The sequence below is a fragment of the Sus scrofa genome, chromosome 17 (genome assembly GCF_000003025.6).
Source record: "Sus scrofa isolate TJ Tabasco breed Duroc chromosome 17, Sscrofa11.1, whole genome shotgun sequence".
NCBI lineage: Eukaryota > Metazoa > Chordata > Mammalia > Artiodactyla > Suidae > Sus > Sus scrofa.
In genome coordinates this window covers 50,307,520-50,325,651 of record NC_010459.5, presented here as the reverse complement: position 1 = coordinate 50,325,651, position 18,132 = coordinate 50,307,520, and the positions used below count along the sequence as shown (strand labels likewise).

At 48.9% G+C, this 18,132-nt stretch overlaps 1 long non-coding RNA gene across 2 annotated transcripts in view; it reads left to right on the top strand.

The window, feature by feature from the left end:
- LOC106508180 overlaps positions 10,769-18,132 on the top strand; it is a 90,071-nt gene continuing 82,707 nt past the window's right edge. For both annotated transcript variants that reach the window (XR_002339973.1, XR_002339972.1), the window contains exon 1: positions 10,769-10,943. This is a non-coding gene — a long non-coding RNA (uncharacterized LOC106508180). The remainder of the gene's footprint in view (positions 10,944-18,132) is intronic.

Genomic DNA, 18,132 nt, shown 5'->3' with positions numbered 1-18,132 from the left:
TTCTGTGAGCACCTGGGGAATGGGAAGCCCATCTGGGCTGGACACAGGCCCTGGGTGTACAGGACTGTGCCCCACACCCCAAGGACATTGATGTCTGGCTCCCAAGCCCCACCTGTGCTTATGGGGGGGGGTCTCCTACTATCATGATGATCACAGATGTCTCCGCAGTTCTCCTGCGGGTCAGGACCACCCAGCTAAGAGTGTGGCGTCCACAGCAGCAGCTGTCATTTGTGAGATCTGCTTCCCCTCACATTTCCAGCTGTCCCTCCCTCCTGTCTCCCTTCCACCCCCATTTCAGAGAGGAGGGAAGACTCAGTTTTATCTGTACAACTTTGCTTGAGATATTCCACTTGGGACCAGGACACAGGGTTGGTTCTGAGCACCTGCTGTGGACCCGGCAGTTCGATGCACATCGACCCCCTTCACCCTGCGGGGTTTCCATGCTCCCCATTTCACAGAGCAGCACCCAGGCTGGAGGGGGAGGTGACCTGCCCCGGGTCACACCGCCAGCGGCGGGTAGAGGGAGGCCACGCACGCAGGTGTGTTTGGTGCTAAATCCGGGCTCTGCCCACATTTCTGCCCGGCATCTCCTGCAGGTGTCGGTGGGTAGGGGTCCCGCAGGGCCGAGCTTGTTTCCAGGGGGGCTGTTGGCTCAGAGAAGGTTGTGCTCAGTCTGAGGGCTGCACTTGGGGTCCCCCCTCCCCATAAGCTCCACAGGGGAGACTCCGGACAAGGAGACTGGACCGTGTGGAGGGCGAGGCTCATGTTGACTGAGTGGCTCTGACACTCTGGTGATAAAGCCTCATTTTACAGATGGGGAGACTGGGTCCGGAGAGGGGAGGAGACTCCGCCAGGTCAAGAGGTGGGGCTGGGGTTTGACCTAATTCAGGCTGTGCTGCCTCAGGCCAGGCTGCACGGGTCACCTTTCTGCAGGGCGGGGCCAGCCCTCAGCCAGGCTGCCTGGGCCTGGGGCTGAGCAGGGGCCCTGGTGGCAGCGTGGCCCCTGCAGGGCAGACGTGGGCCTGGCCTGCGGTCCCTCCACCATCGAGTCCTGCTGCGTCCAGGCCAGTTCTTGTGGACTCTGAGCAGGGGCAGGATGCGGAGGTGACCTCTGAGGAGCCGCCACTGCTCTGGCAGGACGCCTGCTCTCGGCCCAGCACGATCCCTCCTGGTGGACGAGGATAAACGCGAGGACGGTGCTGCCTGGCTCAGGGCCATCCTGGGAGCCTCACCCCCTCTGCCCGCTGCTCCTTCAGAGGCCAGAGATGGACTTGCAGGGGGAGGCACAAGGTGAGGGGGCTCTTGGCCACGGTGCAGTTCTGTCTCCCGTCACCTCTCGATGCCTGAACCCCATCTGCTCAGGCTGTTTCTGTCCACGACTGAACTGTCACCCTGCAGTTCAAGCCGAGCCTGAGCCCACCCCTGGTCCTGTGCCACCTGCAGGTGCTCAGTGTGGCTTTTCTGCTTTGACTCCAGGACAGGCCCACTTCCCCTGTCTCCACATAGCTGCAGCCACTGTCACCCCTCTCTGGACCCTGCAGACACTTCCCTGTCTGACGCCTCCACCTGCCTCTACCATCCACTGTCCCCACAGCAGCACGATGACACTTCAGATCTTGTCACCCCTCTGCTCACCATGCCCCGTGTCCCCCACCTAACTCAGAATAAATGCCAGAGCCCTGCTCTCGGCTGCAGCCTGTGCCCCTGTGTTCCCTTTGTCCCCGACGTTCACTCTCCCCACCTCCCCCTTCTCTGTGCCCGCAGCCTAATTGAGGTGCCTCACACCACGGGACCCTTGTCTCTGGCTTTGGGCCTGGTCCCACCAGTGCAGTGGGAGCCCCAGCAGGGGATCAGCAGGACGGGGCGGGTGGGGAGGGTGGTGGCTCCCCTGGGTCCCTCCTTGGGGGTCACCCTGGGCTGGCTGTGCCCTGGCCTCCTGACTACCTGTCTACTCCTGCACTCCAGGAAGATCCCACCTGCCCCAGGGCCTTTGCACTGACCGCTCCCTCTGTCTGGGACGCTGCTTCCCTGGCTCTTCCCACACGAGCTCCTTCCATTGTTTAGTGACTAGTGGGGCCACAGACTGAGCCGGGGAAGACTGAGGCAGAGAGGGCAGTTCTGGACAAGAGAGGCAGGAGCTTCCCTTCAGCCACGTGGCTCTGGGTCAGGATGGACCTCAGGGGAGATGTTGAGTTGGATCTGGAGCTCAACACCCAGAGCCACGGGTGGGGTCTGAGCTGGAGGGAGATGTCTAGGGGTGTATGGGCTCCTGGGTTTCCTTCGGTGTCACCACCTCAGGGACACCTGCCACAACCCTCCTGTCATTATTGGATGCCCCTGATTTCCCCATTGATCCTTCAAGGATCACTGTTTATTTTCGTCATCACACCAGTGTCTTTGTAATATCATCTTGGTTATCGGTGTATTTGGGGTTTGTCCATGTCTTCCATTGGACTCTAATTCCATGAGGGCAGCAACTTGACTGCCATGTTAAATTGCTGATTCGCATGTTGCAGCACAGTCCCAGGCACATAGTAGGTGCTCAGTAAATATTAGTTGACTACATAAGTGAATTAGTGAATACACTAATTGTGTGTGAACATACATACTCATGCTTAACCCCATCTTTTCACACACACATACGCATTTCTAAGACATTCATGGCCCATTCATTCATTCATTCATTCAGCAGCATTTGTGGAGGGCGTGCTTAGTAATGGATTGTGAACACTATTATAAACACAGGCAGGGACACATCCACAGGATACACCTAGGGGCTTCAACACTCAAGCACAGTATGGAAGAGACTGCTCCTCCAGTGCTGTTTTCCCTTTCTTCCTTAGTAAAGGAAGAATTTAGCTGGCATGTAGCTGCCCAAAATAATATCTACATTTCTCAGCTTCTCTTGCAGTTAGTTGTGGTTGTGTAATTAAGTCATTGTTAATGGAATTGTAAGTACTATGTGTAATTTTCAGAAAGTGTCTTAAAGGAGGAACACATGTTTTTGTACCTTCCTCCTCACTGATAACTGGAATATGAGTGTGGTGGCTGGAGCTCAAGCAGCCATGCTGGATCATGAGGTAGAAGCCATGTGTTGTAGTTGACAGAATAATAATATAAAAGGAGCCTGAATCATTGATCAGAGTGAAGTCATCCTGTTAGCCCTGGCTGCCCACTTCTGGACTTTGCCTACCAGAGAGGGAAATAATCTTGTGTTTTGCCTAAGGCACTTTTAAAATAGATTTACTGTCACTTGCAGTTGAACCTACTGCTGATTCATTCTCTCTCTCTCTCTCAAACACAAACACACCACACACATCCTCTAGTCTCTTTTCCTCATGGTGGAAACCATTGGGAGGATTCCTTTCTGTCTGATGACATCACCCAGGTCCCTTGCAGGAGGTTGCATACCAATCCCATTTTGTAGCCAGTGCCCACTCACAAGCCCCAATGAATCCTACACACCCAGAATAGGGGATTCGTTCAGACTCTCCCTCCTCTGGGCAAAGAGCATCACCACCCCTGTGTGGATTTATGCTCTGTCCTTTCATTTCTCTATTCCAAGAGGTCTGGGGAATATTTACGGAAGAAGTAACAGAGTGAAACCTGGGTTTCTTAGAGTTCAGGGCATGAACCACAGCATCTTAGAAAGGAAACTTCCAGGATGGCAACTGTCACGGGGCTCCCTTGGGAAGCTCCACCCCAGCTCCTCTGTCTCCTGAGGCTTCACTTGCCCTTCAGGGCCCTGCCCAGCCCTGCCTCTTCCCTGAAGTCCCTTCTGCAGTTCCCAGCCCACCAGAAGAGGGGTCTTCTCTGAGCCCCATGACAGCCCTGCTGGCCCACTCACTGGGGGGGTTATTTCCACCTAAATGTCCTCCATCCTCTCCAGCCCTGCCCTTGGACACTGCCTCCTTCCAAGGTCATCAGAAGGCTATTCACACACCCCCAAGGGCCCAAGGTTCTTTTGGGGGGTTGTTTCCTGACCAAGGGCTTAGCATCAAACACATCACAGACAGAACCATGTTATGTCACAATATGCTGTAAAAGCAAATCTACAACTTTGAACCTCTGTAAATATTTAGAAGTAATGAAATTATGCTCTAAATTTTATAAAGATGGTCATAAATCAGGAGTCCATGTTGATTATATGTGTGTCCTCCAATGTAATAAAAATGTACACATCAAACATTATAAATGTACCTCTCTAGGCCCATAAATTTGATGTAAAACTAACATATAAGCTATAACAGACATTAAACATTTCATTAACACTAGCTTTGCTTGTCTTCTTGAAATTTAGGATGTCTATTTTGGAATAATTTGGGTGGCCCAAGACTGTGATAAAAAGCTGGTGTGGGAAGGTGTGTGAGTTTAGCAAGCAGGGGGATGTGAAATTCCAGTTGTTGACCTTAGAGTGTTGATTTGAGAAAATAGCTTGCAGCTCCCCTTCTTTTCTTCTAATTGGCAAACTCATGTGTAAGTCCACCTGGGAGGTGGAAGGTGAATAACAAATATGGAGACCTACTGTGTGCCACCATCTCACATTGATTATAACATTTGTCTGTGCAGCCACTTGTCCATGATGAACCATGGAGATTGCCACTCGCTTTAGAGTGTTGTAGTCTCTGTAGAAGGCAGAGGTTTTTTGGAGTTCCCATCATGGCTCAATGGTTAACGAATCCAACTAGGAACCATGAGGTTGTGGGTTCCATCCCTGGCCTTGCTCAGTGGGTTAAGGATCCGGCGTTGCCGTGAGCTGTGGTGTAGGTTGCAGATGCGGCTTGGATCCCGCATAGCTGTGGCTCTGGCGTAGGCTGGTGGCTACAGTTCTGATTTGACCCCTAGCCTGGGAACCTCCATATGCCACGGGAGCGGCCCAAGACATGGCAAAAAAAAAAGGCAGAGGTTTTTTTATTGAAAAGATGTAAGCCCAGTTCAAAATGACTTAAGCCAAAATGGGAAGTTACCGGCCCAGCCATGGTCAGGTCCAGGGGTTTCAGGAGGGGCTGGATCCAGGAGCTTGAATGTCACTACAAAGTGTTTGTCTCATCTCTCATCCCTCATTGCCTGGAAGACTCTTCTGTTACAGTGATAGAGATGGTTCCCATTAACTCTGGCATGCTGTCCTGCCAGCTCAGCAACCCCAATGGAAAGATACTTTCTCCTCTGTGAGAGTTCCAGCAGTGTCCCAGACTCACCCTTCCTGGACTATAGTGAGAACCCCTCAGAGCTAAAGGATTGTCTGCTCTGATTGGCCAGGCTTAGGTCACATGCCCATCCTTACATAGTGTAGGGAAGTCATCTCCTCCCCAAACACATGGACCAGCTGTAGGGGATGAGCTCTCCATTTGGTTTCCATTTACAGAAACCATAATCAGTTGAGGCAAGGTGGGAATTTACTGGATACAAAAAGGTTGTTCAGATGATCAGAGGTGGCTGAGAAATAGGACAGGTGGAAATCAAGAGCATTCCAGAAGAGCCCTGCAGTGGGAATTTCCTAAGTGGGTGACCTGGAGACTGATGCACAGTGGAATGAGCCCAGTAAATATTTGTTGGTTGAATGAAAGAATAATGCACGAAAAGGAGAGGGCTTAGAAACTGCCCAGACAAAACCACAGTCATTATGCCTTTTCTTCCCAAATACCTTCCCCATCACACATTTTGGACTATTTTGCAGGGTCCAGCCCTGGTCATGACCTCCACCTTCCTAATGCCTATTTCTTTCTTGGCTTCCAAGATCCCGATGCCAGGATTTTCCTCCTTTCTCTCTCGCTGTCTTCCTCCTCCTGAGCCACAGGAGGGTCAGAGAGGTAAAGGGTTTTGTCTGAGGCTGCCCTGCCAGGTGCTCATAGATCCAGGATTCAAACCTCAACTCTGTCATTTTAGTCCTGCATTAGTAATTTCAACTAATTCAGCTGGCACTTAACTCTTCACTCAGCTTCCTTAAGATGAGCAAACCATTCCTTTAGATGCCAGGGTCAAAATTGGGACACCTTCCTAATTGCCTCCCTTTGCCCACCATGTCCACACAAGCACCTAGTCCTACTTTGTTCATCTTCACAGGCCCTTTTTTCCTAAAATAAATTTTGACTATGTTAATATAAAGATGAATGTGTTCCAGGATTTTTTTTCTTCATGATTTTCAAACAAATTAGAATATTTTTCTGGGCTCCCAGGAGTATCATGAGCTCTCAGCACTGTTCCCACTGTGCCTTGTGTATCTGTCCACTGGCTTGTGACAGTAGCTGACCTTTCACCTGTAGTCCATCCTGAACATGCTGGCAGAGCAGGCCTTCAGCAGTCATCACCTGAGGTAGGTGCCCATCAGGCATCCCTCCCTCCTCTGTCTTACAGTGACAGGGACCCAGGTTTCCCTGGAGACTCTCCCCTCCCCACTCTCAGGCTAATTCTACTCTGGCTGCAGGGGAGGGCACATGACAGTTCTAGCCAATCAGAGTAGTGCATTCTCTCATCCTCAGTGATTGGCTCAGGAGGTGCAGCTCCTGGAACCAGCTGGCAACTGGCACTCCCCAAGTTACTTAGAGTGTGAGGGAGGTTGGGGGCTGTCCGTGGTGCCACTCAGCATGGGCTTGTGGGGAATCAAGTCAATAGAGAGGAAAGTAGAGCCAAGAAGAGGGGGAGAGAGAGAGAAAGAAGAAGAGGAAGAAAAGCAAAAAGAAGGCAGAGGAGAAGGAGGAAGAAGAAGAGAGAAGAAGAGAAAGACCAGATTTGATGGCATCATTGAAATCCCTAGATCCAGCCATGCCTGAAGCCATACAATTCTTAGACCGTTCCATAAGCCAGAAACCTACCTCTTTTGCTTTGGGTTTCTGTGACTTCTAATTGAATAGTTGTGTACTTCCTAGTGCATAGCTCCCCACACCCTGCCCCTTCATTTAGACTCTGCTCTGGCACAGAGTCAACAGGATCAAGCCTCGACTTTCCATCTTGGCATTCGGGCTCCTCACAGTCAGGCCCGTCTTCCTTTACCTCTGACAAGTATTTAAAAATCAGATGAGAAGGAAACAACCCAGACGTCCTCCGTAGGTGAATGTTTAAGCAAACTCTAGTGCATCCGTACTGTGAGACCATGAAATATGACTCAGCCATAAAGCAGAGTGGATTATTGATACGTGCGACAGCCCCAGTGGATCTCAAGAGCATCATGGTGAATGAAACAAAATTGCAAAAGGTTACAAACCCTTTGATTCCATTACATAACATTATTTTATTGTGGCCGTGCCTGTGGCATGTGAAAGTTCCCAGGCCAGAGATCGCACCTCTGCCACAGCAGAGACTCGAGCCACTGCAGTGACAATGCCAGATCCTTAACACACAGACACACACACACACACACACACACACACACACACACACACACACACGAGTGCATGTAGATAATGACGAAACTGAATGAGGTATGTAGTCTAGTTAACAGTCAGTACCAAGGTCAGTTTCTTGGCTCTGATACGGAGTTCCAGCTATATAATTCTTCTCCCAATGGGGGAAGTCGGGTAAAGGGTACACAGGACTCAGCATAATTTTATTTGCAGCTTCCTGTGAGTCTATAACTACTTTATAATTAAAAATATAAAAATTCCAGTGTAATATGGCTACTGCTCATTCCTCAGGCACCCCCGTCGCTTTCCGAGGTTCTCATCCCTCTTCATGTGTTTCCACCTGGGTGGAGACCCTCCCCGCCCCCACGTATGCTTTCCCAAAAAAGGACGTTTAACTTTGTGGTTCAGAGTATGGACATTGGTTTGGGTGATAGCAGTTCTGGTTTTTCTGGGATTCAAGGGATTTCCAGGATATGGGACTTCCAGTTTTCAAGCTGGGACAGTCCTGGGCCAACTGGAATAAGTTATCACTCTGGCTGTGGATAAGTCAGGTGGACCTGGATTAAAGTCCTGACTCTGCTCCCTAAGAGCTCTGTGATCTTGTGAAAAAGGCTAGACTCCTCTGCTCCTCAGTTCCCTCGTCTGTAAAATGTAAGTAATAACAAGACTCTGCTGAATGGGGTTGTCCCGAGGAGTCAGTGCAATCACACATGTGAACGCTGATGCAGGTCCTGGCATGTAGTGTGTGCTCATTAAGCCAGAAGCCTTCATTACTCCTGGGCCACCCAGAGGACCCTCCCTGAGCCCCCTAGGGAGTTCCCCCAGTGCTCCAGGCTCTGCCGAATTCTCTAGGGCAGAGGTCCCACACTGCACCTCCATCAATAGTTAAAACAACAAATGCACTAGGACTTAATAAAACATATTGATTACACACATTTATTTCATGTAATAAAACACACACACACACAGCACTTTACAATATAACTCTCTCTGGTCCTAAATTTGACCTACAACTTGCATATGAGCTAGAGCAGACATCAAATGTTTCATTAATGTTTGTTTGCCCTCTTTGAATTTAGAAGAAAGTCTGATGACACCTGTCACTTTCTCCTAGGTGACTCAGTTCCCTGTAGACAGTCTGTCACCTCCACTCTTTGATCTGCATTTCTGGAGTCAGTCAACCTTGACCCTGAGAAGGAGCTTTCCATCTGCTCAGGACTCAGGAGATTTGCCCATATGATAAATGTTTTTGGAGCACTTGCTGTTTTTCTTAACCACCCCATTCCCCAGACCAGAATGTAGCTCCACCAGGCAGTGTTTTTGTCTTTCTTGTTTATTGCTGTATCCCCAGGGCCTAGAATGTGACTGGAGCACAAGAGATGCTCCACAGATACTTATGGATTGAGTGAAGGTGAAGGAATAAACAGCAGAGACATTAGCTTGCATGGGGTGGGATGGGGGAGTCACCTTTGAGCCTGAGACAGGCACGATCAGGAAGAGCCAACAGGGAAAGATGTGGGGAAATAGCAGGTGCAAAGGGCCTGGGGGCAGGATTGAGCTTGATGAATTGGAAGAACAACAAGGAGGTTGGTGCGGCTGCAGTGGTGTGAGCTGGGGCAGGAGACTGGAGGGAGACGAGTCCGAGGGGTGGTCAAACCATGCAGGGCCTTGGAGGCCACTATGGGGAGATTAAATTTTATCCTAAGAGCAGTGGGGAGCCATGGGGAGCCATTAAACATTTCGGAGCAGAAGAGGGACATGACAATTTACATTTCTTAAGCTCATTTTTTTCTTCTTTTTAGGGCCTCACCCTCCTGGCATGTGGAAATTCCCAGGCTAGGAGCTGAATTGGAGCTGCAGCTGCTGGCCCATGCCACAGCCACAGCAACTCCAGATCTGAGCAGTGTCTGCAGCCCACACTGCAGCTCACGGCAATGCTGGATCCTTACTTAACCCACTGAGCAGGGCCAGGGATCAGACCCGCATCCTCGTGGATACTAGTTGGGTTTGTTACCACTGAGCCACAATGGGAACTCCCTAAAGCTCACTCTGACTGTAATATGTATTGAAGGAATGAGAGTTCAGATTGAGGGGAGCCAAGTGGAAGCCAGGAGACCTGTGGGGAGGCTGTTATAATTATCCAGGAAAGCCATGATGGATCACAGGGCTCAGCCCAGGGAGAAAAGTGGATGAGCCAAGGACAAGCTTAGGAGATAGACTCAACATCCCAGCTTGGATGAGCTGAAATTTGGGAACGGTGAGGTGTGGCTTTGCCTGGAAATTCTCTTGTTTCCTGGGCATATTGACTTGGGGACCTTTAGAAGTCTAGGGGATGAGATGGAACTGTATTAGCACCCTCAAACCCCACTTCCTCCAAGAGGCTCCAGGGGTCTAATTCCTGGGCTTCCCTGCTGGGCTTCATGCGTCTAAGGTTGTTTTTTATTCTGAGTTTGCACAGAGCTCATGTTTATTTTTGCTAATTGATACAAATGGCTTGCCCTCGCTGTCGTGCTTCAGCGCTGTGCACTTTCATATTAATTGGTTTGGAGGAGGAAAATTAAGTGCTTCAATTTGCCATCTTTCCAGATGACAAAATGGGAAAGAAGAAAATTACTCAGCTGAAAGAGAGGATCTGTGAGTACCTGAAATTCCCTTTGGAAGGGGAGACAGAGGCTGCCCTGGTCTCAGTTCCTAAAGGGAGCAACCCAGGGTTGGGGGGAGAGAAGGGATACTAGGGATGAGGTCAGAGCCTGCCAGAACCTCCGGAAGCCCTTCCTCTACATGAAATACTTAAAAAAGACAAAGTGCTTTTCAAGGGCTGGGTTATGTTTAACTGCATAGCTGCCATGCTCGACGTCATTGCCTCACCTCCAGGGTCAGGCAGGTGTCCAGCAGTTGTCAGTGAGAGAAAATCCAACACCAAACAGATGCGAGCAAAGGGAATGTATGTTTGGGCTCAGAGAACTGTAAAGGCCCGAGGATGGGGCTGGCCTCAAGTAGAGCTGAATCCAGGGGCTCTAGCCAGTTTCTCCCTGTTCCTCTTCCCCCATTTGGGGAAAAAACCACTGCCAGTGCAGCAACCCCAGAAGGAAGATATTTCTTTCCTGGCAGTGTTACCAACGCTCCCAGGTCGGTCCACAACAAGGGTCCTTCTGCCTGTGTTCCTCCTGCCAATAGAACAAGACCAAGAGAAGCAAAGGAAAGCTTTGATTTCATCTGAGAACGGAGAGGTGTGAGCTCAAGCTAAAGAGCATGGGGGGCTCTCCAGCACATGTGCTCGGGAGATAGGCCCTGGGCGGGGCTGCTTCGCAGGGCCCGGTCATTAGGGCGGGGAGGGGGCGAGTTCTCCCAGCGCGCAGGCGCAGGCGGGCAGGCGGCTGGGGCTCCAGTGCCGGGCGCAGCGTCTCTGCACACGGCCCGCCCCAGCCGCCATCTTGGGCTGAGTGTCCGCGGCTGTAGCGCTTCCCCACGCGCAGTGCGCTGAGGTGCCGGCGCAGCCATTTTGCCCCAGGAACTCTGGTCTGAAGGGCTGGGTGCGAGGCCTCCGCCCGAGGCAGCCTGTGAGCCACTGACACCAGATGAAGCACAAAGGAAAACAAAAAGGTTAGACTTTATTTTATTACCCGGAGTCTGTTTTTATGTCCCAAGAAGTGTTAATGGGCCTCGCCCGTAACCGTGGCACCAGTGAATTTCTCAGGGTTCACCTGATTGGAGCAGCCTGGTCACATGCTCATCTCTGACCCAAACACTGGGGTCAGGGTGGTGGGATTTGCTCACAGCCAGGGCTAGGCCCTGAGGTGCTTTGATGTCGGTTGGAAAAGGTGCCCTTCTTTTTGGGAGAAGCAGCCCTGGGCCAGGACACAGGCTTCGGGGTGCGGGGGGGTTTGGCAGGAATTTGAGCACTTGTGCCGTTACCACTGGTCCAGGTGTAGCCAGTGGGCGCGGATACACCGCCTGCCAGGCCTGGTCATGGACCCCGCGTGCAGTGGGTCTGGGGCTCCCCCACTCACAGCTCATGAGCCGAGAGCGCGGGATGGAGGTTCCCGAAGGACAATCAGGTGCTGCGCCCAGAGGGAGAGCTCACTCCCCCAGTTAGCATGTGTCTGTAGAGCGCCCACTATGCGCCAGGGCTGTGCAGTGAGAACGGTGGGCGGAGATCCCTGCCTTCTTGGACCTTCCAGCCTAGTTTGGGGGAAGAGACGGAACTGAAACGCATGCATTTATTAGTTACATGGACTCATGACCACAGTGCGGTGGAGAAAAGAAAGCTGGACAAAGGTCGGGTATGTGGCGTCAGATGGGGCAGCAGGGGACGGCCTCACTGACGAAGTGTCATTTGAGTGCAAACCGAAGGCAGAGAGTCAGGTGGCTGCTTGGGTAAGGGCGCTGGTGGAGGAAGAAAGAGGGGGTGCAAAAGCCCTGAGGTGGGAGGTTGCAGGGCAGTGGGAGGGGCCAGGAGACCAGGCCTTGTGGGTCATTTGAGGCCACTGCAGAGTCTGAGCTGAGGAGGGCTAGGGTCTGAGGGAGGAGAGAAGGGAGAGAGGCTTCCCTCCGAGTTCCTCAAGGGCTTTGTGATCCCTCCGTTAGGTCTGGGTGCAAACCCACACCTCGTCCCCAAAGGAGCGTGCCTGCCTGGTGCCCACAGGGGTGTGTGGATGCTCGCCTGTGAGCCTGTATCCACGTTTGTACAAAGCACATCTACAGCAGCTGCATGTGATTGCACACAGGTACACTCCCACGTATGCACACATCCATGGAGCCTTGCACACACACATAGCACATTTTCCCACCACCTTACACACACACTTGTGGACACACTGCGTGTAACCACTGTATGCACAGTGTTCTGCTGTGTACAAACACTCAAATATAAGAGGTTGAATCACCGGTTTTGAAGCCACACTCTCTGGGTCCAGGTCCCAGCACCAAACTGTGTGATTTGGCTCATGTGATTGAACACCCTTGTGCCTTGGTTTCCTTAAACCTAAGAACCTATCTCAGAAAAGCTGTTGCGAGGATGACATGAGTTAATACAGAGAAAGTGCTTAGAAGAATGTCTGGCAGGCAGTGGCACTTTGCAAACGAGAGTCATCAGTTTCACACACATGCCAACACGCTCACTTCCACACATGGGCTCCCCGTGAGCACCTCCCTTCATGCACCTATACTTCCCACACCTGCACCAACACCAGCCTGGGCAGCACACACATGGTGATGCTTGTTCACATGCACACAGGCATGCAAGTCCAGACCTGTCTGTGTTATTTTTGCAAGTCAGCACTCACATGTCATGTGCATGTGGACGTGCACCGCATGCACACACATGTCATGTGTAGTACATACATGTCCCCATGCACACAGGTGCCCTGAGCACCATACATACATGTCCACAAGCATACGTCTGTCCATGTACACTGTGTGTATGTGATCTCCATACATACATGTATACCATTATCTATGTCCCCTATGCACACATGTACCCATGAGCGCCATACCCTTCTCTCTCCCTCCCTCACAGGGCCAGCTCCTCCATCCCCTCCCTCTCAGACTCCACGCAATGCCCTGCAGGTCTGAGTCTCACCAGGAGCCCCAGGAAGAGGGGGGTCATCATTCTCTGAAAATGTCACCTGTATGTATCCCAGGACTAGCTAGTTCACCCTTAGTCACATTTTGTCCTGGGGAAAATTTTACCCGCATGAACACAGAGATATTTCTGAGGATGCTCATTGCAGTAATGCTCGTAGTTGCAAAAAATTGCAGTTGACCTAAATGTCCCTCACAGAACAGCTAAACAAATAATGGTTTTCTCCAAACTAAAAATACAACAATTTAACAGAATTTTTAGATCTTCATTTCTGTCATGGAAATATCTTCAAGACATGGTGTTGAGTGAAATCAAGTTGAAGAATGATAACACAATTTGATACCATTTGCAGGAAATAAGATGTCTTTTTTATGGGTCCATATTTATGTGGGGAAAATATATGAGAAAGGATCTGGAAAGAGGCATTGAAGAGATCACAGCGGTTACTTCCGAGGAGGGGATCAAGGCTGTTTAAAAGAGACATTTGTCCTAAAGAATCAACAAAATAGCTGACAAGAAGTAATAAGCAAATTTAGAAAGATCCCAGAATAGAAAATCAATAGTTAAAGTCAATTTAAATTTTATATAATAGCAATGAACAATGGGAAATGAAATTTTAGAATGCCATTTGCAATAGCTCAGAAAACTTTAAAATACCTGGGGATATGTTTAACCAAACATACACAAGACCTGTATTCTAAAAACTATATAACCAACACATTTTTTTTTTTTTTTTGTCTTTTGTCTTTTCAGGGCTGCACCAGCAATTTATAGAAGTTCCCAGGCTAGGGGTTGAATTGGAGCTGTAGCTGCCAACCTACACCACAGCCATAGCAATGTGGGATCTGAGCCAGTCTGCGACCTATACCACATCTCATGGGAACACTGGATCCTTAACCCACTGATCGAGGCCAGGAATCAACCCTGCAACCTCATGGATCCTGGTCGGGTTCGTTAACCACTGAGCCACAACGGAACTCCACCAACAGAAATTAAACACTGAAATAAACAGAAGGATATAACTGGATATAATCTGATTAGGATATAATAAGAAGACTTGGTATTATCATTAAAATGCAGATCTCCCCAAACTGCATTTGTAATCCCAACCAAAATTCCAGGAGACTTTTTAGAAATTGATTATAAGATTTAAATGAAAACAAAAAGGACTTGGAATAGAAAAAAAAATTTTAAATAACTAAGTTCCAGGACTTTGATTATCTGATTTCAAGACTTATTGTAAAGCTGCAGTAATCAAGATAGGGAGGTACTGGCATAAGGAGAGATGTGTAGATCAATGGAACAGAGGAGAGTCCACAAATACACCACTCATATATAGTCAACTGATGCTCAGCAGAGGTGTCTGGGTAATTCAGTGGGGAAAAGAAAGTCTTTTTGACAAATGGTTCATAAATAAATGAATATTTATAAAGGGAAAAAATGAACTTCAACCCCTTACACATGCCATGTAAAAATTAACTTCAAATGGGTCATAGACATAACAGCTAAAACTAGGAGAAAACATGGGTGGGAATCTTTGAGATGCCGAGGAAAGCAAATATTCCTCAGGCAGGATGATCACAGCACTAACAATTGAAAAGAAAAATTGCACTTCATAAAAGTTTAAAACTTCTGCCTTGACCTTCCCCCTCAGATGTATTCAGGAACAGACTTGCAGTGCTGAGGGCGGCAAAGGCTGAGTTTCTCTTCCTTCTCTCGCTCCTGTCAGGGGCCCTCTCCTGAAACCACAGCCCTCCCTGGGCTCTATGTCCGCTTCTTCCTTCGAACCTTCAGGTCTGGGGAGGTAACAGCTTACCTCGATGCTAATCCTCAGGGCCTTCACCATCCTTTCTTGGTTCCCTTAACCTGCAGTCCCCTTGTAAACACTCACTCCATTACCCCCTTCTCAGTTTCCCGCTGGAGATTTGCCATCTGTTTCCTGCAAGGACCCAGCCTGGGGCAGAGACTGTTGCAGCTGCTAGTATGAAGTCTGTCTGGAGAGAACCACAGGTGAGCCAGCAGAGGGATGTTCAGCTTCATACACGGTGAAGACACAGCAAGCGTCAGAGAGGTTGCCTGTGGAAGTATTGTCTCCTTCACCCCCAATCCATGTGCGGTTAATTGCTTGGGATAATAGTACTGAGAAACCTCAGATAACTGGAATGGATGGAAATGAGGGTGTGACCATCATGTGGGCTTGTATAGGTCACCCCTCTGTGCTCTGCATTGTGTTGTTAGAACAAAAACTTTCTATTTTCTGCCTTCTGTTTCAAGAGGAGGTCATCTAGCCCTTGGCTTATAACAGATGGATGTCTCGCTATCCAAGGCTTACTACTTCATGTCTAGGTTGACAACTTGCTCTGTAGGACAGTTCTCTTTGTCTAGCCTGTGGTTTGCATGCTGCAGCTTGATGACTTCCCATTCATTTAGCCTTTGAGAGATTCAAAATGGGCTTTTCCAGAGTGAATCAAAAATTTCAGTCCTTAAGACAGTTTTTGGTATGTCAGGACAATGGGATTTTACTTATTGGATATCTTCTTTTTCTTTCTATTCATGTTTTGAATATCCATGATGAATTCAGAACCAAACTCATACCTTTTGGAAATGCTAGGTTAGCCACAGGAGTGTCTCGGCTGCGGGGCTTTTCAGAGCCTTTAACATGCTGATGTTCCAAAGAGGAAGCTAGAAGGTACAGCCTTTCCTGGACCCATTGACCATGAAAACTTTCTATGTTAGGTGGTACTAACGCCACAAGGAACAAATGGATAGAGCCTGGCTCACTGGTCACATAGATGGAGAAACTGAGGCTTGGAACAATGTGACTTGAGATATCTCACTATTAGTGTCACATTAGGGCTTGCAACCCAGCTAAATCACATTAGGTAAAGCATTGGCACAGTGAACTGCAGGTATAGCAAATAGTAATTATTAGTTCCTCCCCTTTTCTTGTCTTCTGCGCGGGGTCTTAGTTTTAACATCTGTCAAATAGGAGCCTTAATGCTTTTTTTTTACGATAGCTGTCATGACACTTTTGGTTACAAGTGATGGAAAAAACCAACTTAAAATGACTTAAGCACATGGGGGATTTATTGGATCATATAAAGCTCAGCTTAATCTTTATCCTGACAATGTCATCTGGGCTCTTTTTATTTCCACAGTGGCTTTATGCTAAGATAACCCATCCCTCGGCAGTAGCCAGGATGACCCCCAGCCCCTCTGGGTTGATATCCTCTTAGCTTACTTACCCCTCTTTCCCGTCACTGAAAAGCCCGGGTGCTAACTGCATCTGGGGCATCTTGGGTCACATCCTGAGCCACTCACCACAGTCTGGAGAATGGGGTGCTCTGGTTGGTCAGGTCTTGATCACATGATAATATTGACCCAGCTCCCAGGAGTTGCTCACCGACTACAGGTAGGTTGCTTAGCAACCAACTCCTGTCTCTTTTCTGCCCTACAGGACTGGAAAAATCCTACCAGAGTCCTGTTTATTGAATTTTCAGGCTCAGCATCTGTTTCTTAGCCATTACATTTCCTTGGAGAAGAGGCAAGATGTCAGAGTGATTAAAATAGACCGTGAAGCTCAACGAACTGTGGTTCAAATTCCGACTGTGCCATTTACTCGATTAATCTCTGTGTGACTCAGTTTCCTGTAAGATGAGGTTAGTAATACTGTGCACCTCCTGGGTCGCGAGGGTTAAGTAAAGTGATTCATATAGATGGATGGGCTCTGTAAAAGTGAGCTAAACTTTAGCTACTTGTTGGAGGAGGCGGCAGTCATGGCAACCACCAGACCCACCTCATCATGTCCACTTCACCCTTCTCTCTCCAGGGACCACCTGCCGCCAGGGGGGATTTCAGTCCGTGTTTTCTCGCCATTAAAGGGGCCTTTAGTGACCTGGTCAAGTATAGCATTTGGCACATATTAGGTGCTCAATAAATATTTGTTGAATGCAGAACCCAGGGCACCTCAGGCAGACTCAACCTTTTGCCTGCTCTTTGCAAATCATGATGAAGCAGTTCCTGCTGAGAACGCACCCTCTCTGGGTCTCTAGAGTCTGCCTTAGAAATAAAAACAGCAAAATCTGGCTGCCCATCGACCTATTAGTCTCCCTTCTACATGAGTGCAGGGGAAGCCACCACCTGGTGAATAATTCACCGGCTACGGTCAGCAGCTCCAAATGCTGTGTTGGCAAAAAGCAAGCAGCCTGCAGAACTGTTTCTTATTTTTACTGGACATAAAACCTGGGTTTTGAGTGCTTATGTTCCCATCCTACTCATTTCAGAGGCAATTAGCTGTTGGGTGCCTTTGCCTGTAAGCTCCTTTGCACATCTACTTGTTAGGTGCACTCATCCCTGTCCAAATAGGCCAGGGGAAGATTTATGTCAGCTCGCTATTAAAGCACAATTTTAACAATCCTTTTAAATGACAGCAGCATCTATGCATAAGTAACACTGTATGTTAAGCCTCCCTTCGGGACAGTAACCTGCTTCATTAAAACAGCTGTTAATGAAGAGGCTCTATAAATCAGCCTCTTTTACACAAAAACAAATGATCTAAACTCTCTCTGCAGCCCTGCCCTGGGAGGGAGGGAAGTACCTGAAACACATCGCCCGTGAAGGGCAAAAGAAGCCAGTTTTAAATATTTTAAGTGAAGCCAGGCCAGCCAACCGGAACTTGTTTTCTCCAGCAGTAGCCTGGAGACATGTGGAGAAAAACAGACCTAATTTCTTTTCGGGGCCAAACCTTCCTACTGCATTGGGCGGGGGTGAGGTCAACCTGACATCCTCTTTGACTTTAATGGGGTGGGGTTGGGATGTCCCCAGACCAATGGGGCTTGAGCTCCAGTGCTGAACACCAGCCTGCCAGTAACTCTGCCTTTCCTGAGTGGCACCTTTCACACCCCAGCCCACTCTTGTTGATCTCGCCATCTCAATGCACTGCTGGTACTACTATGTTTAATATTCTCTAAAGTGACTCGTTCTTTTAAATTAAACCTCAGCCCATACAGTAATGGCTGTGAAACCATGGAGTTCATGTCCATGTGTTTTACTTTTTTCATAATATACATTGAAATAAACATGTCCCTTAAAATAATGTTTATGGACATGACATGTAAAATGACCTTTTGTACTCTACTGTCACTACAGGGCACCTACTTTTGGAAAAACTGAATTAACTCAGTAGGCTCAACCACTGTTTGTTGGAAT